A 26,657-nucleotide genomic window follows, 5' to 3' on the forward strand; every position below is an offset into this window, starting at 1 on the left:
ATACATGTGTATGTACACATGCCCAATGGTATTAAATGCTATTAGGAAAAAATAAACCCAAGTAAGTGAAAGAAAAAATGATGGCGACAATGTTGTAAAGGTAATTTGTATGGAAACTTAGGGAAAGCTTCCCTGGCTCTAAACAGAGACTCAGAAGGAAAAGAGTGTTCCATGTGCCTATGTGGAGATGAAGAGTGCCCTAGGCAGAGGAAATACCATTGTGTGGTACATGGGGAATAATGTCATTCTTGAAAAAAACTGAAGCAAACTACTAACTGGTTGTCTGCCTTGATCCAAATTCTGGACTATGAGTTCACCTCAGCTCCACGTTACAAAAATTCTATTCCAGCAAAGTGTAGTCAAGAGATCTGAGGAATCCCTTCTTTAACCCAATCTCCACTTATAAGACAAGAGTTCTATCCCAGGTGCAGCAGGACAAGAACGGTGAGTACAGATTATTATTTTTTAAGTGCATCATGGAGATATATATATATATATAATCAGTAGGGTTCATTTTAACATATGAATCAATACACATAACATAGTTCTGTCCATTTCAGTCCTTAGTACTACCCCATTTCCTCCCATCTTCCCTCCCTCTGATCCCCTTCCTCTATTCTATTTATTTTTAATGGATGCAGTTATATATAAAATTGAAATGCATTGTGGTATATTCATACATGCACCTAGCTTAGTTTGATCAACTTCATTCCCCAGTTCTTCCCCTCCTCCTTCCCCCTCCCTCCTTCTTGGTTCCCTTCTTCTACTCTACTGATCTCCCTTCTATTTTCACAAGATCCATTTTGTTCCTTACTTTCTAACTTCCACACATGAAGAAATTATATTTGACTCTCTGAGTCTGGCTTATTTCACTTAGCATGATGCACTCCAGTTCTAACCATTTAACAGTAAATAAAAATTTCATTGTTCTTTATGGATGAGCAAACTCCATTGTGTATATATACCATATTTTCTTTATCCATTCATCTACTGATGCACACCTAGGCTGGTTCCATAATTTGGCTATTGTTGACTGTGTTGCTACAAACAATGGCATGCATGTATTACAACAGTGTGCTGATTTTAGTTCTTTAGGATAAATACCACGGAGTGGAATAGCTGGGTAATATGGTGGTTCTGTTCCTAATCTTTTGAAGGATCCCTATACTGCTTTCCGAAATGATTTTAGTTCGCTTTTAAGGCAGAGGTTCCAGGCAGGTAGAGAAACTCCAAACTGACATCAGTACCTAAATCCATGGCCTAGCATACCACTCATAAGCAGAGAAGAAAAACCAAGCCACTGCCCCAGCCTCCATATCAATGGCATAAAGGTTCTGCACAGGCCAGAGACACAGGCAGCAAGAACAGAAAACTCCTTAGTAATTTCTAAGATTGACTTTATGTGGAACAGAAAATGGAGTAGTTCATGTCTGATGGCACTGTCAAAAATTACAAAGACTTTAGTGGTGAGCAATTAACACGAGGTTGATGGCAACATGAAAGCATTTAAGTAAAAGAATAAGCCAATCAAATTTTTAACAGAAAACCAGGAAGAACCCTCTAAGGTTCCTGAAAAACCGGCCTCTGGTACAACCCCTATGAAAAGGCATGTATTTTAAGGAGCTATTTATGGCCCAGAGCTCTGTCCAAAATGATTTTTTTTTTAATTACCCAACAATTAATTAGTAAAGAATAACTGCTGGTTGTGATACCAACAGAGACAGAATACTTACAAACTTAACAAGGAAAGCAGAGAAAGAGTTAAAGTGAACTCTGCTAAAACTGCTGTCACCACTTGAAAAGGGAAGACTGTGTGCGGGCCCAAGAATGTGCCCTCAGAGGAGCAGTATCAGTATACTATGCAAGAAAGAAAAAGCTCAGTGAACTAGTTTAACCAAGTCACTAAGCAAACAAACACCACAATAGCAAGAAGTCCTGGAAGAAAAGGGAGATCACTAATCAGAGTTGTTATACAATACCATCTAAAATGTCCAGTTTACAACACAAAATTATGAGGCATGCAAACAAATAGCAAATATGACACATATAAAATGGAAGCAAGCAGGCAGAAGTTGTCCCTGAGAAGACCCAGATGTCAGACTTAATTTAAAAGAGATTAAAGCATGAATACGTTCAAGGAAATAAAGAAAACTATGCTTTAAAAATTAAAAATCCAATTCTCTTACAAGATAAGAAACACCTCCAAATTTGCTCATGCACAACCTGGGAGAAGCCAGGACTCCAAATGGGGCCCAGGTTCTGTTCACCCTCCCAGGCTGTTTTCTTAGACAACATATTGTATAATATTTTGAAGACCAGTCCAAAGAATATGGATCATTGCCATAAAGGTCATGGAGAGACAATGAAGGTCTCCATTCAGGAAAATGGCACATAAAACAAATGGTCTTGCTATTTTGAGGACATCAGAGTAACAAAAAAAAAAAAAAAAAAATGTACACTAATAACCAGGAGAATGATATTATTTAACTAAGTACTCTGAAATTTATTTTCTGTATTTTTATTGGTGCATCATAATTATACCTAATGGGGGGATTTGTTGTTACATATTCATACATACACAAAAATTTGGCCAATATTATTCCCCAGTATTTCCCCGTTCCTTCCCTTCCACCCTTCCCCTAGTCCCTTTCTTCTACTCTATTGATCTCCCTTTGACTTTCATGAGATTCCACCACCACCACCTTTCTTGTCCTCTATCCTCTCTAGCTTCCACATGAGAATAAAACATATGACCTTTGACGTTCTGACTTATTGCACTTAAAATAACATTCTCAAGCTCCATCCATTTTCCTGCAAATGGCCTAATTTCATTCTTCTTTGTGGCTGAATAAAATTCCATTTTATATTACACACCACATTTTCTTTATCCATTCATCCATTGATGAGCACCTAGTCTGGTTACATAGTTTGGCTGTTGAGAATTGTGCTACTATAAACATGGGAACATATGTATCACTGTAGTATGATGACTTTAATTCTTCAGGATAAATACTGAGGACTGGTACAGTTGGATCATATGTAGTTCCATTCCTAGTCTTTTGAGGAACCTACATACTCATTTCCTTAGTAGATGTACTAATTTTATCCTACCAACAAATGTTCCTTTTTCTCCACATCATTTCCAACATTTATATTTTTTATATTCTTAATGGCAGCCATTCTAATTGGAATAAGATGAAATCTCAGTGTAATTTTGATTTGAAGTTCCCTAATTGTTAAAGATGTTGAACTTTTTGTCTATGTTTGTTGATCACTTGTATTTCTTCTTTGAGAAAGAAATACAAATCAGTTTAGTTCATTTGCCCATTTATTACTTAGGTTGTGTGTTTGGGATTTTGTTTTGTTTTTTGAGTTCTTTATATGCCCTAGATATCAATCCTGTCAGAAGAGTAGCTGACAAATATTTTCTCCCATTCTTAGCTGCTTCCTTTGTTGTATAGAAGCTTTTCAATTTGATGTCATCCTACTTATTAATTCTGGGCATTATTTCCTGAGCTTTAGATGTTGCCTGTGCCTATATATTGGGAGTGCTAACCCTACATTTTCTTTAGGAATTGCATAGTTTCTCTCTAATTCCTAGGTTTTTGATCCATTTTTTTTAGTTGATTTTTGTGCAAGGTAAGAGATAAGGATCTAGTCTCATCATTGTATGTTTCCAACGTCATTTATTTAAAAGGTTGTCTTTTCTCCAATGTATGTTTTGGGCACCTCTGTCAAGGATCAGATGACTATGTGTGTGGGTTTGTCTCTGCCTTCTGTTGTGTAGCTTGGTCTATGTGTCTATTTTATGTTACTATAGCTCCATAGTATATAATTTGAAGTCAGGTATTATGATGCTTTGAGCATTGCTTTTTTGGCTTAGAACTGCTTTGGCTATTCAGGGTCTTTTATTCTTCCAAATTAATTTAGGACTGTTTTTTCCAGTTCTGTGAAGAATGTCATTGGCATTGTGATGAGGACTGCACTGAATCGGTATATTGCTTTTGTAATATGGTCACTTTAATTATATTAATTCTTCCCATCTACAAACATGGGAGGTCTTTCTATCTTATTATATCTTCAATTTTTTTCTTCAGCATTTTGGTTTTCATCATAAAGGACTTTCACCTCCTTGGTTAGATTTATTTCCAGGTTTGCTTGATTTCTGTTTGGATTTTTTGAGGTTATTGTGAGTGGGATTATTTTTCTGATTTCTTTCTCAGCAGACTGTTGGTATATACAAAAACTATTGATTTTTGTAGGTTTGTATGTATATTAAGCTATTTTGCTTAATTTGTTAGCTATAGCAATCTCCTAGTAGAACTTTTTTTGACCTTCTAAATATAGAACCATATCATCTGCAAACGCGGTAATTTAAATTCTTCCTTTTCTATTTATCCCTTTATTTCCTTGTTTTGCCTAATTACTCTGGCTAGAATTTCTAGTACTATATTGAATAAGAGTGGTGAGAGTGGACATCCTTTTCTTGTTCCAGATTTTAAAACAAATGCTTTCCGTTTTCCCCCATTCACTATGACCTGACTTTGTTGTATACAGCCTTTATGATGTTAAGTTCCTTTGATGCCTAATTTCTTCAGTGCATTTTCACGAATGGGTGCTGAATTTTGTCAAAGGCTACTGAGATGACTAAGTGATTTTTGTCCATGATTCTATTTATGTGGTGAATTACATTTATTGACTTGCATATATTAAGCCATCAATGCAACCTTGGAATAAAACCTACTTGGTTATGATGTACAATCTTCTTAGTATGTTATTGAATATAATTTGCTAGTATTTTATTAAGGATTTTTTATTTATTAAGGATTTTTCATTAGGCATACTGGTCTTTAGTTTTCTTTCCTTGATGTATCCTTATCTGAATTGGGTATTAGGGTGATACTGGCCTCATAAAATGAATCTGGAAGTGTCCTATCCCTTTTTATTTAATGGAATTATTTGAGGAGCACTGGCATTAGTTCTTCTTTAAATGTCTGGTAGAATTCACCTGAGAATTCATCGGTCCTGGACTTTTCTTTGTTGGAAGGCTTTTATTATTGCTTCTACCTCACTGCAAGTCATTGGGCTGTTTAGGCTTTCTCTGTCCTCTTGATTCAACTGTGGCAGGTCATGCGTCTAGAAATGTATCCAATTCTTCTAGTGGAGTGTAGGTTTCCAAAATAGTCCCTAATCATCCTCTGGATTTCTCTGATGTCTGTGGTGATTTCTCCTCTTTCATTTATTTTTTTAATATTTATTTTATAGTTGTAGTTGGACACATAACTTTATTTTATTTATTTATATATGGTGCTGAGGATCAAACTCAGGGCCTTGCACATTCGAGGCTAGCACTCCACCACTGAGCCATAACCCCAGCCCCTCCTCTTTCATTTCTAATTTCATTAATTTGGGTCTTCTTTTTCTTTTGGTTAGTTTAGCTAAGGACTTATCAATCTCGTTTATCTTTCTGTTTTCTGAAATTTAACTTTGCAAGTTTGCATTTTGAACTTAAAATATCATGATTTAACTTAAAAACTATTCATAAAATCATAAGAAATCCACTAAAAAGCAATTCAAATGTAGGATTCAGCAAGATTGTAGGGATATAAGATTGTGTTATTATGAAAGAATGATATAGATAGTGCATATTTGGTCTTTATTCCTGGTTCCTGGCACAGAAGTCCTAAAATCCTTGGAGTTTCTGAGTGATGAGGGAGGGATAAGGGTGTTTTATTATTCCATAACACGCACTTTACCTCAAATTTTATTAATGAAGTGACTGTTGGAGGATGGGGGCTAGTTACCACAAGGGGCTAGTTGCTAGTAGCTACATGACTAGAACTGGAGTTTTCAACCCTATCTCTTACCTATGGGGAATAATGACGGGCTGGAGATTGAGCTAATACCAATGTCCAATGATTTCATCAATTATGTAACAGAATCTGTAAAAATCCTAAACAATGTGCTATAGAGTGGCACACCGCAGTTCCACATGTACTAAAGCCCTGCACTCCAGAGACCCTTCGAGACTTCAACCTATGTACTTGGTCATGTGGCTTCATCTGTATCCTTTATTATATTCTTTATAATAAACTGGCAATTGGAAATAAAGTGTTTCCTTGAGTATATTACAGCAAATTATCAAACTTGACAAGAAGGCTAGCTCCCAATTTTTGTAGCCACATCAGACAGCAGTGTGGGTGACCTGGGGACCCACTACTTGTAATTAGTGTCTGAAGGACAAGGACCAATCTTGTCAGAATGAGTCCTTAACCTATGAAACATGTGCTAACTCTGGGTAGTTGTCAGAACTAAAGTAAAATGTACCCAATTGGTATCCAGAGAACTGGAGAAGTGTTTGATGTAGAAAATCCATACATTTGGTGTCAGAAATGTTCTGACAAGAGATAAGAGACATCCTTTTACCTTTAAGGATGCATAAGCTAAGAACTGATAAACAATGCTAAAATAAAAGCAAAGATAGTTTTACTTGGTACAAAACAAATTTGCCAGTCAAGAAACACAGGCTCAGAACAAGCATCCACCAAAGAAAGTGAACTTGGTCTTTTTTAACAATAAGTGGATCCATGCAGCTTGGCATCATTCTTTGGGGGAGGTAAGCAGGACTGAGATAAGTTGGAAACTGATGCAAATTAGTGGTGGTAAAAATGTTTAAGTCCACTGAAAATGCCAGATCAGGAGGCAAAACTGAACTCTGTTATTTCTCCATTCTTGCAAGATATTAGGTTTGGGAAAATAGCTCCCTCTGGTGGAATCAATTTCTAACATGATATCTGTGTGGTCATCTACCTCTTTTCAGAAATCTCTGGCTCAGAAAAGGATTTCTGCTCTCCTATTGTAGTTTCTACAATCTTCCTCTGTGTGTAGTGGGGCCTGGGCGGTGGCGGGGGAGTGGTATTGGGGATTGAACCCTGGGCATTCTGCCACTAAACTATATCCCTAGCCCTTCATATCTTTTATTTTGAGACAGGGTCTCACCAAGTTGCCAAAGCTGACCTAAAACTTGCAATTCTTCTGCCTTAGCCTCCAGAGTAACTGGGATTATTCGTGTGCACCACAGCACCCAGCTTCCATTTTGATTTTTATATTCTACTATCAGATAAATATAGAAAAATCAATTTATGTTTATATACTAGCAATGACAAATAAGAAAATGAAATTAAAGTAACAATTTATAATATCAGAAATAATACTTAAATAATAATACTTATATAATAATACTTTTAAATAATACTTAGATAATAATACTCTTAACTATATCAAGAACTATAAAATTTGTACCCTGAAAACCACAAAACATTGTTCAAGGATATTAAAGAAGACCTAAATAAATAGAAAAATATCCCCTGTTCACAGACTAGAAGATTTAATGTTAAAATGGCAATATGCCTTGGGGCTGGAGCTGTAGCTCAGTGGCAGAGTACTTGCCTAGCATGTGTGAGGCTCTGGGGTCGATCACCAGCACCGCATACAAAAATAAATAATAAAAATAATAATAATAAATGGCAATATGCCTCAAATCAATATATAGACTCATTAAAATTTCAGCTTTTTTTTCAGAAACTGGTAAATTGATCCTATACAATTCATATGGAATCTCAAATTATCTAATATAGCTAAAACAATTAAAAAAGAATGAACTTGAAGGACCTATATATTTTCATTCCAAAACTTATCACAAAGCAACTGTAATCATCACAATGAGGGTATTAGGAAAAGGACAGACATACTGATCAGTGGAACAGATCTTCAAGTCCAGAAATAAACACTTATATTATGGACAACTGGATTTCAAAAGGGTGACAGTATTTAGAGAAAGAACAGTCTTTTCAACAAATGACACTAAAACAAATAAATATCAACATAAGAGAATAAAGTTGGACCTCCTTCCTTATACCATATAAAAAAATTAACAATAATGGATCATAGGCATAATATAAAATAAATCATACATTAAAATATAAAACTTTTTGTAAGTATTAATCACTGAGCATAAATAGCACTTCAGGAAGAATGCAGTAAAAAGCACAAATAACAATTTATTAAAATCATGAAAATTAAGTGAGGACAGGGATAGGAAAAAAGGGGCTTGAACAAGTACCAGAAGCAGCATGTGTTCAGGAAGCAATATGTAAACCAGGCCCAGTACACATCTGTAATCCCAGCTACCCAGGTGAAGTAAGACGGAGGTGGAATTTTTATTTTCGAAAAATTAGGTAGAATTATAAATCTTTGGCAAATTGCACCCTATTTATTGGCTACAGAAAAATGTAAAGAACTTAGAAATCTAGTCAAGGGCAATTTTTCATATTTCTACATTTGTATTAACTCTGAAAAGTAAACAGATCTGTCAATCTTTTCTTTCTAGGTTGCCAGTCTAACTGGTTTTATCTATCCAAAGATTAAGCTAATAGACTCATATTTTTTCTAGTATTTACATAATTTTTCATCCAGATTTTTAAAAAAATTTTTTTAGTTGTTGATGGGTCATTCTTTATTTATTTATATGTGATGCTGAGAATCAAACCCAGTGCCTCACACATGAGGTAAGGGCTCTACCACTGAGCCACAGCCCCAGCCCTTCATCCAGATTTTTAAACAGACTTTACTTTCCTATAAAGAAGGTTTTTTTTTCTCAAGAACCTCCTAAACTTCTCCCAGTTAACCAAAATACCACTTTCACTAAAAACTTCTCATTTACCCTTGGATATTTATAACTGCTATTCTGTCTCTCTGATCTATTTTTCTACTGCTTTGCTAATATTTTACTACTCTGAATATAGATTTACAACAGTGTCTCTCAAACATGGTCCATGTACTAACCAATCACACTATCAGAATTACCTTAGAGGTTATTTGAAATAAGGTTTACTCAAATATGCCTCTTCCTTACCACCCCAACAGCTATAAAATGCAAACTCTAGTGGCGTGCGTATCTTCAAATAGAAACCACGTGAGTTTTATGTATAATAATGCTTGGGAACTACAATTTTAAAGACCCATATTTTTCAAATTTTTCTCACCAATTCTTCTCCTCCATAAACTTTAAAGATTTAACAGTTTTGTAAGTTGAAACAATTTAAAAATCAAAAGGAAAACAAGACTGGGGGGGAAAAGTAACAATGACAAAATATGAAAAGTGTCCATAAATTTAAAAAGCAACAAGAGGAAAACTGGGCTGTAGAGAAAGAAAATGCAGATGGCTAATACTCACATGACAATGTGCTTTCTTTACTTTGTAAGCAAGTGCAAAGTGAGGAAGGGAACATGAGCAAGAAGGCTAACCAGAGATGTCTGGCACACTTCCCTCCAGAGCAAAGTACCAAAACAAGGAAAAACCAGGAACTACTCCACTGGAATGTCTGAAGCAGAGCACCTGAGTGCAATGTGGATGTGACAGAGATGTTGTAAAGCACAGAAACACAAGACAGCCTCATAAAGAAGGAAGTTAAGCACAAAGCAGCTACCATCCTGTCTGTGGAGATCAACCCTGAACCAAGAACTTGACCAAGTGGGGAATTCCCCCACACACCACAAATACCTAAGGCATTTGCTGTTGGAAAAGCCTGCAATCTTTACAAGCCTCCTAGTTACTACACCACTGCATTGCCCTGGATAAAGGGCACAGTACATCCCCCACCCTGCCAACCCCAACCAGGATCCTGATGCATAGCTCTATCTGGAGAATCCACCCACACAGGGTCCCATGAAACAGCAGGGCAGCTGCACCCAGCAGCTTCACTGACCCAGCCTTGGGAATCTTCCAGGTACCCCACCTACCGAACCTTAACTCCAGAAAAGAGTGTGGCAGCCCACACTGGGCAGTTTGGCCCACAGAGGCCCCAGGAACAAATGGAAAGGAGAGAGAGGACAAAGGGAACTGAGATTGTTTCTAATGATGTGATTATAATGATTCATCAGGGAATTAAGTTAAGGAAGGCAAGCAAGCACACTCATCAGCCTGAGGAGACAAAGAGTTTATCAAAAGACAGAATCAATAAACTTAGATCCTGGGTCACATTAGAACCATAAGAGGTGACAGTCTTGAGACCAATCCTTTCAATTCCGATTACAGAGAACGAGAGTTGGGTTCCTGTGGAGATCCAGGTTATGATCAGGAAGAAGGGGGTAACAAATGCAAAATGGAATACAAAATCACTTAAAGGCAGGCTGTCAAGGAAGTGAAGACCAGAGTATTGGAAAGACACTGAAATCATTCATCTCTAGAGTAACAGGAAGCCTATTATTCTGGTATTCAGCTATTTAAGGCTTTAGAAGGAAGAAGGAGGTATAGATGACTACATCAAGAAGGGGTAGTAAGTGGCCCAGTCTAAAGGCAAAGCTTGGAAGATATGGAAGTATTGTTTCAGTGACCAAAAAAAACAAAAAATAAACAACTAAAAGAGGAAAACAATCCAAAGATCTACTTATCAAAGAATGACTGAGAAACTAAATGGACTGTGATGCAGCCACTTATAGAGATTTATAGGTACAATCATCCCTGTATATTAATGGGTTCTTCATCCACAGATTCAAACAACCATGGTTGAATATATTGAAACAACTTTTAATTGTGTCTAAACTGAAAAAATTATTTTTTTGTCATTATTCTCCAGTCAGTAAAGTTAAAACAACTATCTACATAGCATCGCATTATATTAGGTATTCTAAGTAATTTACAGACTATTTAAAATATATAGGAGGATGTGCACAGGTAATATACAAATAGCCCCTTCTGTAAGAAATTTAAGCATCCTCATATTTTGGTATGTACAGAGGTCTCAGAACAAATTCCCTGATGATACTGAAGGAAGAGTATACATGCATTGGCCCAGAAGGAGTCTATATCTTGCTCATTTTAGTGAAAGGGCAAGAAAAGAAAAATGCATACACAGGTACACTAGGTTATATGACTGACCATAGTGGAAAAAATAAACAAGTCAAGATTTTTAAAGCAACTATCTCTAAATATATAAATGCGGGTCAAAGTATATTAATCTTGCATCACGAAAAATATAATAACTCCCTTCTTTACTATTCTCAGACTTGCTCATTAAAATAACAAGAGTCAAGTTTAACAGCATTAAAAGAAAATGACCTATTATTATTTATAAAATGATAGATGAGCAAACACCAATTCTTAAAATGTGAAACTGTGTGATAATAGATAGCTAGGTTCAAACACTTCAAATGTGTTTTTAAAATGTCCTATGTAAATGATCAGCTGCATTATGTCAAGAGTTTACATCTTGTATCACTTTAATTAGTAATTGTCTAAAATCTTAATAATCAAATAGTAAGGAAGATCTTTCTCTGTGTGACCTCTATTATTTGAGATACAAGAGTCTTGGAAGGAATGAAGAATACAAAAGCCTTCGAAAAAATGAAGGAGCAGAAGGATTTTGTGTCATTGACAGAAAAGTGAGGACAAATCTTTGGATTATGGAAACAACTATACATAAAATAAGGAAGATTAACGCCCACCCACAAAATTGCTCTCAAATGATACATTTTCAGAGTGTATAAAAATGATGTTAAGTAAAGTTTTATGCTAAACGGTTACTAAAGGGTATTAATAGTATCACAGTCCCACCACCTGCTCATTTTTTAAAAGAAAAAAATTTGCTGTAATTTCTTATCTGAAAACAGAGATGGCATGTTTTAGTAACAGAAAAATGGTGACTAGGGATCACATTTATATGTATATCAAATGGTTCTACTTACTAAGATCTGTTTGCAGCTAAAGGGAGACATTTCAAGATCATTGTAAGCTTGAAAGATGCAGCACAATACCTCAATCCAAACTTGGTAGATCTGTGAAATTATTCTCTACAAAGTTGGTGAACTGAGCAAAGAAAGAGGAGTCACCCTCAGAATTGAAGACATTTGCAGTATCCACAGGATAGAAATAAAAGTCATTAAATTCATTCTATAGCAAAAGGGTCTTCTGGGTCCCTATAAATGCAACCAACAACTCTTATTTGCTATCTGGAAAGTTTCTTTAGAGTAGCACCATAGTTCTAATGAAAATATTCACTTATCTATCCCTAAAGTCTAAAAGCATGGTAAAAACATATATTTGATTTAGGAGAATGGATTTAAAACATTCACTGACTGTATACCCTATATTGGCCTGTTTTCCATTACTATTAGAAACACCTGAGATAAATCAGTTTATGAAGAGGAAAAGTTTCTTTTGGATCACTGTTTTGAAGGTTAGGTCTATAACTGACTAGCCCCATTGCTCTGGGCCTGTGGTGGCACAGTCCAAAATGGTGGGAGCATATGGCAGAGAAGAAGGTCCACTCACTTCAAAGTCAGATGGAAGGAGGAAGAAGTCTAGGGTCTCAAAATTCCCTTTGAAGGAAGGCCCCCACTGACTTCAAATCTCCCTGTAGGTCTCACCTCCCAAAAGAGCCATGAGCAGGGAACAAACTTTAGCACATGGGCCTTTGAGGAAACATTTAAGATCAAAACCATAGCACTCTGGTGTACCCAGCACCACCACAAGAAAGAAAAACCCAACCAGACAGAACACATGCATGGATACATACATGCAAAAATATCACACACATCTTAGCTCTGCCACCAGTACCTTGATCAGGACAATAAATCTTAATTTGCTTGCCATTAATAGTGATGGGATTTAAGATTCAACTATCACAGATCAATTTTAATAATATATTCTACTGATGTCTAAAGCTCCCCAAAATCAATTATTGATAGCCACCAAATAATGAAGATATAAGTGACCTAAATATTTCCCTTTTTGGAAGGTGAGGGTGAGAGGGTTGGGAAAGAGTTCCATTGGATTTATTTTCACATTGCCCATTAAAAAAAAAAAAAAAAAAAGTCTAAGATCCTTTTCAAGACTTCTTACCTTCTCCAATCAAACCAGATTATCTCCATGATGAGTTAGTGAATAGGTACAAGAAAGAAGAAAGATTTTAATTCCTTTTCATTTTTGAATCACATGAATGGACTATCTTAACAACAACAAATGCTTTTCTAACATGCAGTCTAAAGATAATATGCCAAGCCACAAGAACTGCTGGTTTGAAGGAGTGATCCAACAAAGAACGGATGGGCTCAGGCCTGGGTTAAGTTTACAGTCAAGTAAAGGAGAACTGTTTGTTTCAAACTACAACCCCCACGTACCACTGAAGACGCACCAGTTTTACTGAACTGGGTAAAATCTAATTTTATACATTCATCCTGACTTCTCTGTCCACACAGCTAAAAGCCCAAGAGCCGAGTATCCTAGAAAAGGAACCTACCAGAGGGTGTTCCCTCAAGCAAATAAATGTGTGAAGCCCAAGGTCCACAAACAAAAGCAGTTAAGTGAACTTTTTACACACAGGAATGTCCCTTCATTCCTACTTATGGTTGCCATGTTTATCAAATGTGAACTAACATTTAACTTGTCTTGTATTTTATACGGCAACTCTACGCCAATTTCCAATCCACCATATGTTAAAATTAATTAAGATGAGCAACTACCCTGATTTGCCAGAGCAGCAGGGTTTCCCAAAACACAGAACTTTCAATACTAAAAACCAAGGAAGTCGAAGGCAAGCCAGGATATGCTGGTCATCATAACTTACCCAATACACAAAACTAAAGTATGAATAAGATGTGAAATGCAGTAGATGCAAAGGGATTTTAAAAACTAGTTATCAATATAGAAGGTACAGATACAAAGTTCAGTTGGTGTCATTCAGAGTTTCAAAGCAGACAGTACCTGTTGTATTTACATACTCTATAGGATTCACTGGCAGTGCTATTACTTGCAACTCTAGTTTGATTACATACAATGTTTAAAATGGACTCATTCCTTTTAGAACTATGGCAATACGCTCTGGGTTTGATGCCAGCTTTTAATTTAATAATTATGTGACATGGGGCAAGTCCCTTCACACCCTCATGCTTTAGGACCAACTATAAAACCAGCACGATGACAATGCCCCTCAAAACTCCTATTAGTAACAAGTAGGTGAAAGTCCTCTAATAGAGAGAGTACAAAACTTAACAAAAGTGTTGATAGTACTTTAAATGCTGTTGATCATACAACCATGTATATACCACTATTCTTTTGTCTGGATTAAATAAACACTGAAGTCAATTCAACTTAAAAAGTGTACCTAGGCTACTACATTTAAGGTTTTAAGGTTGGTTGGAAGAGGATTAAATCATGTCTATCCATTAAGTCCCTTATAAAACATAAAATAATAACAAGCAAAAGTAAGAATGATACTTAACACATCTTATATTGAAATTGGTAGTATTCCACTTGGCATCTCTGGCTAGCTAGTCAGTTTTGGGGATCTCGCTCCATGAGCTTCAGTGAGTTGATTACAAAATTCATTTTTGTTTAAGATGTCATCACATGCTAAGAATATTTTCCTGTTTTGGGTACTTTGTGCTAAAATTTAAACATTTGGATTTTATAACACAGAACTACTGAATTCCACTTTCTGGATCCCACTCTAGTCCCAAAGGTAAAGAATACTTTTGGATAACACTCAAAACTGTTTAACCAATTCAACTCACACAACCATCATATATTTAAAAGAGATGTTCCTTAACAAACTTCCCTAACAAGATACAGCAGAAGTGACTCTGTACTTCAAAAGTGCTCTATAGTCCACTCAGCCATCTCAGTTGCCATGAAGTGTGCTGCTAACCACCTCCAGTCCCAGCACCCAAACACTTATCCTCCAATCAGTTCTGGGTTCTGAATCATTTTGCTTCAACTTGCTCACCTACAGGAAAGCCTACTCCTGTTTTCCTTTCTACTTACTTTCCCAAGCCGTATTCACCTATTATATCTAAAAAGAAGTGACATGAAGGTTTCTCCATTCAGAAGTATAACTTTTTATATTAGAATTTTGTTCAAATTTGACACATTGAAGGGGAGTGGGGAGGGATGACAAGACATGTAAAGCTGTAGGGCATGATGTAACATGTGGGGCATGTTGCATCAGAAAAGAGGAAACCTAACTTGCTACCCACATCCCGGTCCTGGGGCCACAAGTGGCTGAGATAGCACCTAGCAATCAGCCAGAAGGCGTTGCCTGGGTTGTGACGAAAAATCTGAGGACCTCTAGGATAGGCTCAGAACCCTTCCAATCTTGTGGACAGCTCCTGTCACCCATTACTGCCTGTAGGATGGGTGTACACGTGAACTCTCCCCACCCTGCTGACCTTTATCCTGATTTATCCTGTATAATATATTAGCTGTGTGTGTTTTCTCAATAAACGAGATCCTGCTTTGACTGGTCTCCCTGACATGTCTGATTGTCCTCCAGCCGGGGAGTGCTGGGTGTGGGCGGTCAGTTGGCCTTTTCCTTTCCTGGTCCGGGCATGCTCTCCCAATCTCTCCCACAGGTCAGGAGGGAATGTGTGTGTGTGTGGTGGGGGGGGGGGGGGGGGGGAGCTAAAAACCCGGACATCAAGCAATCATTGCATTATCCAAATGGTGGAGTAGAGAAACTAGACTCTAGTGCCCTATTCAGTAGCACGATTTTGTATATGCCAGCTAGAAAAAAATGAATACCTTAACTATATTAAGAAAATATAGAATAGGACTATTCACCCTGTTGGTACTATTCTTTATTTATTCCAATCATCCTTAGTAAAATGGTTATTGAGAATAAGCTGTAGACATACTTACGGAGAACATAAACTATTAAAATTACATGACATCAATCTGGCTGGTTGATAATCTATGTCTATCAGAATCCTACTCCTTTTAATTTGGTTAGCTAAGATTTCTTAAATGTTTCCTTATCTTTTCCTTCATTCCCCTCCTGCCCAAAAAGCCATTTTACCTTTATTTTGGGCAAATCAGCTAAAAAACAAACTGAATAAAAGGCAAATAACATATAGCATAACTGGAATTTATAAAAATGTTGGAGAAATATAGCTTAACTATGGAATGAATTACCTGCATCACGACTAACATAATTTCACTTTTATACGTACTACTTAAAGGTTAAATAGTTAAGAAAAAAGTTCAAACATGCAACTATTTCCTTTGGTCAAGTCTTACTATTTTGTTTTTTCCTTTTTAATGCTTAACAGTGCTCTATCTTCTCATAAATCTTCAATTGTTTTACCTCTAATAAAGCTTTTCCTAAGTCTTATTACTTTTTTTTTATTATTTTTTAGTTGTAGTTGGACACAATACCTTTATTACCCTTATTTATTTTTAGATGGTACTAAGATCAAACCTAGGGTCACAACCCCAACCCATCCTAAGTCTTATTACTTTATTCATACAATGTTATCTACTTTTATGTTAGAGTCTGTAAACAAGTCAGGATGGCTCCTGGCAAATGTTACAGTCTATAAACAAGTCAGGATGGCGCCTGGCATTTTGCCAGAGGGAGTGGTTTGAAAAGTAACGCCAGCGAGCCATTAAGTGTGGAGATTTCTTATTGGTTGACTGCTGTATCTAGTTTATGCTAATTAAGATAAGCTGTGTGGAATGTATAAATACCTCTGTTGTCCTACAATAAACGGCTCCCACTCCTGCTGTATCAATCTACACAAGTTGCTCGTCACCGCCCGGTTATTTTGCTGCAACTTTTTTCCTGATAATCCTTCTTCTTCTGAACTTTCTTTTTCTTTCTGACTAGAGTTCCTGGGCTTTCATCAACACATGCCCTAACTATTTTTGGTTTCACTGAGGTGCCTCTTTCCCTTATCAATTTACTTAACACCCCTTCCATATTTTCATCACAAAGACAATACAACATTTCAAGACAAAACAAGACACAAACATACTGTATCAATCTTCTCCATTTTCTCAAAATGGCCATTTTTCCTCTCGCCCTATCTGCCTAGGGACGAGCAGATTTGCTCCCGTCCTATCTAGGGACAGGCAGCTTTTTTTTTCGTCACTTACCCCCAAGTGTCCCGGGGCTCCCCGTAACGGGCCACCATCTGCCGCAGTCCGGCTGCAGCAAAATAACCGGGGGGTGATGAGCAACTTGTGTAGATTGATACAGCAGGAGTAGGAGCCGTTTATTGTAGGACAACAGAGGTATTTATACATTCCACACAGCTTATCTTAATTAGCATAAACTAGATACAGCAGTCAACCAATAAGAAATCTCCACACTTAATGGCTCGCTGGCGTTACTTCTCAAACCACTCCCTCTGGCAAAATGCCAGGCGCCATCCTGACTTGTTTACAGACTCTAACATTTATGTTTTTCCCCTTTTTATGGTGGTGGTGCTGGGGATTGAACCCAGGGCCCTTGCACATGCCAGGAGAGCACTCTACCAACTGAGCTATAGCCCCAGCCCATATGTTTTCCCTTTTTAATTCTTAACTGTGCTTTCTTTTCTCATAAATTTTCTATTGTTTTAACACTAATAAAGCTTTTCCTAAACAACATGTTTCAAAACAAAAGCTACTAAGATAAATAATTGTCTTCTCTCTCCTCTTTTCCATTCTCTGGTGTACCATTTTCTGGCCTCTGAAGTTTTAAGTATTCAAAATCCAGATTACATTTTTAAAAAAGATACAAGAGAAAGCAATCCCAGTTAAATTCCTATGTGGAATGTTTGGCCCAATTCTAAGAAACCTTTTCCAGTTAAACCCTACTTGCTGTCATACCCATTCCTTTAACTTCTCATCACTTTCACATACAAATAAAAAGTTTCTGAACAATTTCTCTAATGCAGGGCTATACACATAGGTAACACTTTCTGATGCCAAGTGAACACAGAACATTGAATAGCAAAATAAGTTATTAAAAGCTGAAGGTCATTAAAAACGTCTACTGTACAAAATATTTAAATATGAATTATTACTATAATCATGACAGGATGATTTTTATTATCAACAGAACTGAGCATCAAGGGAAAAAACTGAGAGTAATAAACTTGCTGAGAATCCATACATAGACTTAACACATTTTACAATAGCTGTGATGAAGGTCTATAAATTTATTCATATACAATTCTATTTCTTAATGATATCTTTGAAATTCTAAAGTCATTTTTAGATAGACTATTAAAAACATGAAATGAATATAAAATTCTGTATTTAAAAATCTGCTTTCCTAGGGTGTTTAAGGAGTTTTAAATCTGACAATCTCACATAGGACATGTACAGATATAAATCAGTTTCAGTGCTGACATCATTTCTTAATTCATGGGACTTCCGAACATAGGCAGTTCCTAATTGTGAAAGGTTTGAGTTCTAGTTCCAGAATTCAAGACACTGAGTTCCCCAAGTAGTTCATGACATCCCCTTTAATTCATCACATAAATAACTTATGAAATATGACTCTGAGCTTCCTTTCCACTTTTGGTTACCTGGTCAAACCTAGGCAAAATTATGATAGGGACAAAGTTACTCTTGTCACCATATGATACCACTGTTTCCCCATGTACCATTCCCTACCCCCAGTTATGTCATCCTACTTTTACAGGAAGACCCTCAAGTGTCCTAAGTGTCCTACATTGAGCACATATAAATGTACTAAATCTCCCAAACCCACTTCTCCATCCACCACAAGCTAGGCAATACTAATTATAATCATTTCTATAAATGCCTTACTATTTACTACCTATTTTTTAATGTCATAAGTTACCTTGGTAATTTCAATTTGATTGTAAATCTAAACTCTAATTATGTATTCTTAGCTAGGATCAAAGTTTGGTAACCTACTGACCACTAAAAGAAATTTGTTGAGGGGGTTGAGGACTACTGTATTGTTCCAATATGTTCGCTTAGTAACTTCAAAGCACTAATAGTTTTGCAACATATATCCCTCAAAGAGACACAGCAAAGAATGTCTAAAGTGAAGGACATCAACGGGCAAAGTATATTCTTTTATCCAACACCCAGCTTCGTCAAAAGATGGTAAAATTAGTTATGCACACAAAAGGTCTGAAAGGACACACTCCATACTGTTAAGGGGTAGGCCCTAGCAAAAGAACAAGGGAAACTATCTAATTTTATTTTCATATCACAGAATGCTAAAAACTTTCAGGTCACTTGATCCTTAAACTATTGCCCCCAATCTCACGAATCTATTTCAGAAACCATAATAACGAAAACTTTGAAATATTTTGGCATGCCCAAGACTACTGTAATTATCATGTAGAACCTTCTAAAGGTTAACAAAAAGCCCATTGCTGTTTTCTAACCTTGAAACTACCATTTCTGTTAAAATGTCCAGTTAGAAATTTATAATAACACTAGTACAAATTTAAAGTGACTATCAGAGGTTGAAATGGTTAACATTAGTATAATTAGCGATAAACTTAATAAAATAAAGAGGTTACTTAGTTCATATCTTTTGTACAAACACTTAATGAAATCCAAACTGAGGAAAGGAAGGTACACAACGGTGCTAAACAACATGCTTTAATGCTCAATGGGTTTGTATGGAGTTAAAATAAGTATGAAACTACTGTCTCATAATGTTCCTAATTCTACAACACAAAATGGAAAGCGTTTTCATCAATTTAGCCATAACTTATTTTAACTTAATATATTTTATGCTTAAAGCAATATTTCATAATAAAAAATTAAATATTTTACCAGTTGACAATGGTAGGAGGTACTAGTGCCTTCAAGATAAGGGCCTTTGGGTCACTACCTGTCAAAACAAACACATGAAGACAATAAGCATTTTAACTAATCACAGTTTAGTTAAAAATATGAACCTTTCCCCAAAGATATTTTACTTCTAAAACTCATAGGAAAATTTTTGGAGAGTTTTTCTAGAAATACCTTCTATCATAATAGCAAATAATATTTTATCATGTAATCTTTCTCAAACAACAACAACAAAAGTGTAGTATATTTACTGCATATCTACTAGCATAGCCAAAATCCAATATACTGACAATACCTAATGCCAGCAAAAATGAGGAGCAAGGGCTGGGGTTGTAGCTCAGTAGTAGAGCACTTGCCCCACACACATGAGGTCCAAGGTTCAATCCTCAGCACCATAGAAAACTAAAATAAAGATATTGTGTCCATCTACAATTAAAAAAAAAAAATTTAAACGAGGAGCAACAGGAATTCTCATTCATTGCACATGAGAATGAAAAATAGTATAACCACTATGGAAGAGAGAGAGAAGTGTCTTACAAAACTAATATACTCTTAACATATGATGTAGCAATCATACTTCTTGCTATTTACCAAAAAGAGGTGAAAACACGTTCACAAAAAAAACATGCACATGAGCCAAGTATAATTACACACACCTGTTATCCCAGCTACAGAGGATCACACAAGCTTCAGGCCAACCTCGGCGCAACTCAGCAAGACCCTCCCTGTCTCAAAATAAAAAATAAAAAGGTATGGTAATGTAGCTTGGTTACCAAAGCACCCCTGGCTTAAGTCCCCAGTACCAAAAAATAAAACTGCACATGAATGTTTATAACAGCTTTATTCATAATCACAAACTTGGAAGCAACCAACAAAGCCTTCATTAGATGGATGGATAAATAAATTGTGGTACATTCAAACAATGGAATATGATTCAATGCTAAAAAGAAAGGAAACCTATATAGCGATCCACGAAAAGGGAAGAAATGTAAATATATATTACTAATTGAAAGAAAACAATCTAAGGACTACCTCCTATATAATGTCAACTATATAACATTAAGGAAAAGGCAAACATATGGTGACAGTAAAAAGGATCAGTAGACACCAGAAGCTTGGAGGTAAGGAGAGATGAACATGTAGAGCACAAAGGATTTTAGAGAGGTGAAAATACTCTGAATGGTATGTAATGGCAGACACATATCATCATACATTTGTCAAAACTCAGAGAATATACAACACCAATAGTGAATGTTGATGTAAATAACAGACATCCAGTGAAGGTAATGTGCAAATGCATGTTCAACTGTAACAAATGTACCACTGGTGTGGGATGGTGATAATGAAGGCAGCTGTATGTGTCCTGCAGCAAATTTCTCTTAAAACTGAGAAGAAGGTACAGAGATTTGGTTGTGACCCTAAACCTGCTTTAAAAAAAAATAAAGTCCGTTAAAAACAAAGGACTTCCAAAATTAAAAAAAAAAAAAAAAACAAGAAAAGATCAAATTTATTTACTCATTAAAATGACGATAATAAAGAATAATAATTACTGGGGGGGGGGGGGGCGCTGTGGATATATAACTCAGCTGGTAGAGTGCTTGCCTTGCATGCACAAGGCGCTGGACTCAATCTCCAGAATCACCAAAAACAAAACAAAATTTTTAAAAATAATAATAATTACTAAAATTATTCATAGCAGCATACTGTTCATAAAATACATTTTTACATTATCCCAATGTTTTTTCTCAATCAACTATAAAGCAAATTGACTGTCATTGATGGTCATTTTTAAAAATATTTTAACACCAACCCGAAGTCACAGAGCTAGAAAGTAGAGCTAAAAGTTAAATCTTTTGGATCAAACTTCAGCATACCACTGCAATATTAATTTTCTCATGTTCTGTAAGGCAGCCTAATATAGAGAGGAAAGAAGAAATAGGCCTTAAAGCCAGATATAACTGAGTTCAAAATCCCTGCTCTGTTTCCTATTAGCTATAACGCTAGACATGTTCAAATATCCATCTGGGAGGAAAACATCTTATAAATGTCCTTGCTAATATCTTCTGCCAGTTTCCCCATATATAAGTGAGAACGGCAACATCATTCATATCCATACTTGTACAATTTCTGTAGATAAAAGAAAGCAGACTACATTAACAGAATTTCACATACTGAAAAAACAATGGTCAACCTCACTATCACGGAAATGTAAAGTAAAACATTATCATTCTCCCCATTAATTTTCTTTTAATGAAAAAAAATACAGGAATTGAAAAGGATATAGGGAACAGAATAGAGCTTAGTACTTAGGGGGAAGTGTAGCTGGTTTGGAGGGCAATTTGGCAGCATCTAGCAAAGGCTGAAAATGTAAATTCCTATGACCTAGCAAATGCCTCTTAAGTAAGTAATTTGCCCTGGAGAAAGTATGGCAGGTGTGTATACTTACTTTGGCCTACTTTGTTGTGTTAATTAAAGGGTCCAATGGACAGTCCCTAGTGTTTAATTAGTCTTCAAAAAGTTCCTAGACTTTTTGTAAAGCCTGACAAGGCAAAATGCTTTAAGGTAACAAATACTGTTAGAAGAAGTACAAAGACTATAGTACAAAATCTGACAGGCAAATGCAGTCCTCTGTCTAGGAGGAAGAAAGTCAAAGAAGTCATTATAAACTGAATACATACATTTTTGTCTAAAAACAGAACAATAAATAATGACATTTGCAAAAGCACAGAGGCATACAAACAAAAGAGAAACTAGAGGGACTGGGGTTGTGGCTCAGTGGTAGAGCACTTGCCTAGCATGTGAGGCACTGGGTTCGAGTCTCAGCACCACATATAAACAAATAAATAAATAAAGGTCCATCAGTAAATAATAAAAAAAATTAAAGAGAGAGAGAGAGAGAAATTAAAGAAAACTCAAAAGTACTGACAGAAAGCTAAACAAACAACCTCAGAGGTACCAGGCTGTAATATCTGGAACCTGCGAATGTTACCTTATTTAAAGGATCATTGCAGATGGGATTAAATTAAGGATTATGTGACAGGAACATGATCCTGGATTATCCAGTGAACCCTAAAACAATCACAAGTACCCTTGTAAGAGAGCAACAGAGGGATATGAGACACACACATACACAGATGATGTGAAACAGAAAGATTTGACAACTCTGGCCTAAGAGACTAGACTGAATGCCAACTGCCAACAGAAGCTGGAAAATATAAGGGACAGATTCCTGCACAGAGCTTCAGAGGGTCAGAACCTCTGCTGGCACCTTGATTTGGCCCATAATACTGATTCAGACTTCTGGCCTACATCACTATAAGAGGATAAATTTCTGCTCTTTTAAGTCACCAGCACTGTGGTGATGTGTTGCAGCAGCCCTAGGAAGCAAACACAGGGCTGCCACTGCAAATGAATGTCATGCAAAGTGGCTGAGACATCAACCAGGTTTCTGAAGAGGTATCATTTTCATGCATAGAATGACAAAATCAGATCTATGTTTCACAATGTTAAATCTGGTGGCAGAATTGACGATTGGTGGGAAAAGAAACAGAGTAGCCATTAAAACTAAAAATCTAGACAGAAGATAAAACTTCTGGATCACCAGATAGATGAGAAAAACCACTGCTTTAAAAGAAAGAGAAACAGAGGGGAAGAGGAACCTCAATGGAAATATATAATGTAGAAAGTGGGGGAAATTTTAAATATGTATATGTAATTGATATTCAATGGGAAAGAGACTCTCATATATGTCTACAAAACAAGACTGGGATGCTACGTAGAAGGAATAAAAATAAGAAAAGCTCTTGGAAATTAATAATAGCAGCTGAAATTAAAAAGTCAACATAAGTATCAGAAAATGAGATTAAGAATATTTCCCAGAAAGGAAGAAAAAAGCAAAGAGAGAAGACTAACCAAAGAATTTGACTTCTATTTAAAAATAAGGTGTCAAATGTATCTAAGAGATCCAAGTGCCACTACAAGGAGTTCTAGAAAGGAAAAGTAGGAGAGGAGAGGAGAGGAGGAGGAGGAGGAGGAGGAGGAAGATAATGAGGAGGAGAAAGAGGAGGCAGAAATCACTGAAGCAGTCTACAATAAAATACTTCGGAGCTGACAGACAGTAGTCTTCAAACTTAAAGAGGAGAGCAGATGAATGATGGAAAAACTTGACCTCTTGATACAGCCTGCTGAATTCTCAGAGCACAAGGTGTAAGAATACCCTAGAGGCTTCCAAAAAGACACAAAAAGCAGATCATCTAACAAATAAGGTGTGCTGGTAAGTGATCAACAACAAGGATACTTCTCAGAGTAAAAGCAGGTGTTATTAGAAAGTATAATTTGAGGGTGCTTCCAACAAATCAGGATACATTGTGGAGCTTTCCATAAAAGAATGAGAATCACACTGCAGCAAACAGCTGAGTACCCTGAAGCCAGGTGGCTATGAACAATTTGCCTTAAAAGGTTTGAGGGATATTAATTTTAACCTCGAATTCCACTCCCAAATAAACTGCCCATCAATTACAAGTAGAATAAAGAAATTCTCCAGACATGTAGGGACCCAAAGTCCCTCAACCATGTGAATATATATATACCTTTGTTAAAAGTTCTCAGACAGTTTTTAAGCAAGAATTGATCTCAAGTTTTATTATCTATTTTACAAGCATACATATGATGCTAATTCCAAAACTAAACATAACCACACAGGACAACCACTCTAGGGAAAAAATCTCCAAACACCAGCAGATCTAGTCTAGCAGAGTTAAAAGAATACTACACCACTGCAGGTGGATCTCCATTTCAAAGCCACCCTCTGCTAAGCAACTCAGTGAGACCCTGTCTCTAAATAAAATATAAAATAGAGCTGAGAATTTGGCTCAGAGGTCAAGTGCCCCTGAATTCAATCCCCAGTGCCCTCCCCCAAAAAAGATACATCACATTCAAACATGGTTTCTTTACAAGTATAAAGTTGCTTCACAACTAGGACTCCACAATTATCATTCTCTATATTAACAGGCTAAATGGGAGGGAAAAGAAGGAATAAAATTAAAAAATAAAAGAAAGGATAAAAATAAGAAAAAGCTCTTAGAAGTTAATAATAGCAGCTGAAATTAAAAAGTCAACATAAGTATCAGAAAACTTTTTATGTTTTTCCCTATATAGTGTTAACAGCCAGTTAGCAAATAAAAAGAAACAAGATCTTAGTCACAACAACAAAACAACCTTAAAACATTTCATGTTATAAAACACCCATACATCCCCTGTGATCATGTCAGTGTATGTTTTTTAGAAGTATTTAAGAGAAGTAATATAAATCATTAACTTTAATAGATACTTTTTCAATTTTTTTAAATTTGTTCTAATTAGTTATACATGACATAGAATGCATTTTGACATATCATACATAAACTTCTCATTCTTCTGGTTGTACATGATGTAGAATTACACCAGTCATGTAATCATATATGCACATAGGATAATAATGTCTCATTCATTCAAAACTGTCCTATCCACCCCCAAACCCCCTCCCCTCCTTCACTCCCCTTTGTCTAATCTAAAGTACCTGTTCTTCCCTACCCTGATCTTATTGTGAATTAGCATCCACACATCAGAGAAAACATTCGGCCTTTGGTTCTTTGGAATTGTCTTATTTCGCTTAGCACGATAGTCTCCAGCTCTTCCCATTTACTGGCAAATGACATAATTTTATTCTTCTCTAAGGTTGAGTAATATTCCATTGTGTGTGTGTGTGTGTGTGTGTGTGTGTGTATTTTAATTCACTCATCTGCTGAAGGACATCTAGGTTGGTTCCATAGTTTAGCTATTGTGAATTGAGCTGCTATAAACACTGATGTAACTATACCACTATAGTATGCTGATTTTAAGTCCTTTGGGTAGAAATTCAGGAGTGGGATAACTGGGTCAAATGGTGGTGCCATTCCAAATTTTCTGAGGAATCTTCACACTGCTTTCCAGAGTGGTTGCATCAGTTTGCCGCCCCACCAGCAATGTATGAGTGAACCCTTTTCCTCACATCCTCTCCAACATTTATTGTTGCTTGTATTCTTGATGATTGCCATTCTGACTGCAGAGATATTGAACGTTTATTCATATATTTGTTGTTGATTGTATTTCTTCTTCTGTGAAGTGTATGTTCAGATCCTTAGCCAATTTACTGATTGGGTTATTTGGATATTTTGATGTTAAGTTTTTTGAGTTTAAAAGATACTTCTTAACAAAAGAAAACTATCCAAAAAAAAGAGTATTTATCAGAAATGAACAAAAGCTATTTCCATTAAAGTAAAACTAAGACAAGGAAGCCCACTATGAACATAACTACTGTATATTATTAAGAAGACTCTAATACGTGTTAACCAATGAATTAACAACTAACCACAGCACTACTGAGCACTTGGGATGAGGCTTGTCCAAACTGAAGTATACTCAAAGTGTAAAATACACAGAGGTTCCAAAGACTAAGTTTTTAAAAAAGAATATAAAATTGATCATTAGTAAGTTTTGTACTAGTTAAACTGAAATATTATGGATTTACTGCATTAAATAAAATTAAATTTACCTGTTTCCTTTCACTATCATGTATCAACTAGAAACTTAAAATTATATATATATGGCTTATATATATACTTGGCTTTCACTACATTCTTTTAGACAGTACTGTGGTCTAGCCAATACAATGACAAGTTAAAAAAAAAGAGAGAGAGAAGTATAAATGCTAGAAAAGGAAAAACAAACAACATCACTCAGCATGGATAAGTGGCTGTCAGGCAAAATCCAAAACAATCATCTGAATACTATCCCACCAGAGGCAGAATTCACTAAGGCATCTGGACATAATAATAATAGTTGTGTTTTTCTCTATATAGTATTAACAGCCAGTTAGCAAATGAAAAGAAACAAGATCTTCATCACAACAACAAAAACAACCTTAAAACATTTCATGTTATAAAACACCCATACCAGGACAGGGGATGTAGCTCAGTGACAGTCTGCTTCCCCAGCATGCACGAGACCTTGGAAAGGTTACACACACACAGACACA

General features: G+C 36.1%; 1 protein-coding gene across 3 annotated transcripts in view; it reads right to left on the reverse strand.

The window, feature by feature from the left end:
• The window catches only part of Acsl3 (acyl-CoA synthetase long chain family member 3), a 73,437-nt gene that overhangs the window by 28,493 nt on the left and 18,287 nt on the right, over positions 1-26,657 (reverse strand). Inside the window, exons 2-3 of one of the 3 annotated variants that reach the window (XM_071619594.1) lie at positions 20,260-20,328; positions 19,586-19,643 (exon numbers count right to left, since the gene is read on the reverse strand). The exons of 1 other annotated variant lie outside the window; for it this stretch is intronic. The gene's annotated coding sequence lies outside the window, so the exon portion shown is untranslated. The remainder of the gene's footprint in view (positions 1-19,585; positions 19,644-20,259; positions 20,329-26,657) is intronic. One more of the 3 variants, XM_071619595.1, reaches the window with a different exon arrangement.

Source organism: Marmota flaviventris, chromosome 11, assembly GCF_047511675.1.
Source record: "Marmota flaviventris isolate mMarFla1 chromosome 11, mMarFla1.hap1, whole genome shotgun sequence".
NCBI classification, from domain to species: Eukaryota; Metazoa; Chordata; class Mammalia; order Rodentia; family Sciuridae; genus Marmota; species Marmota flaviventris.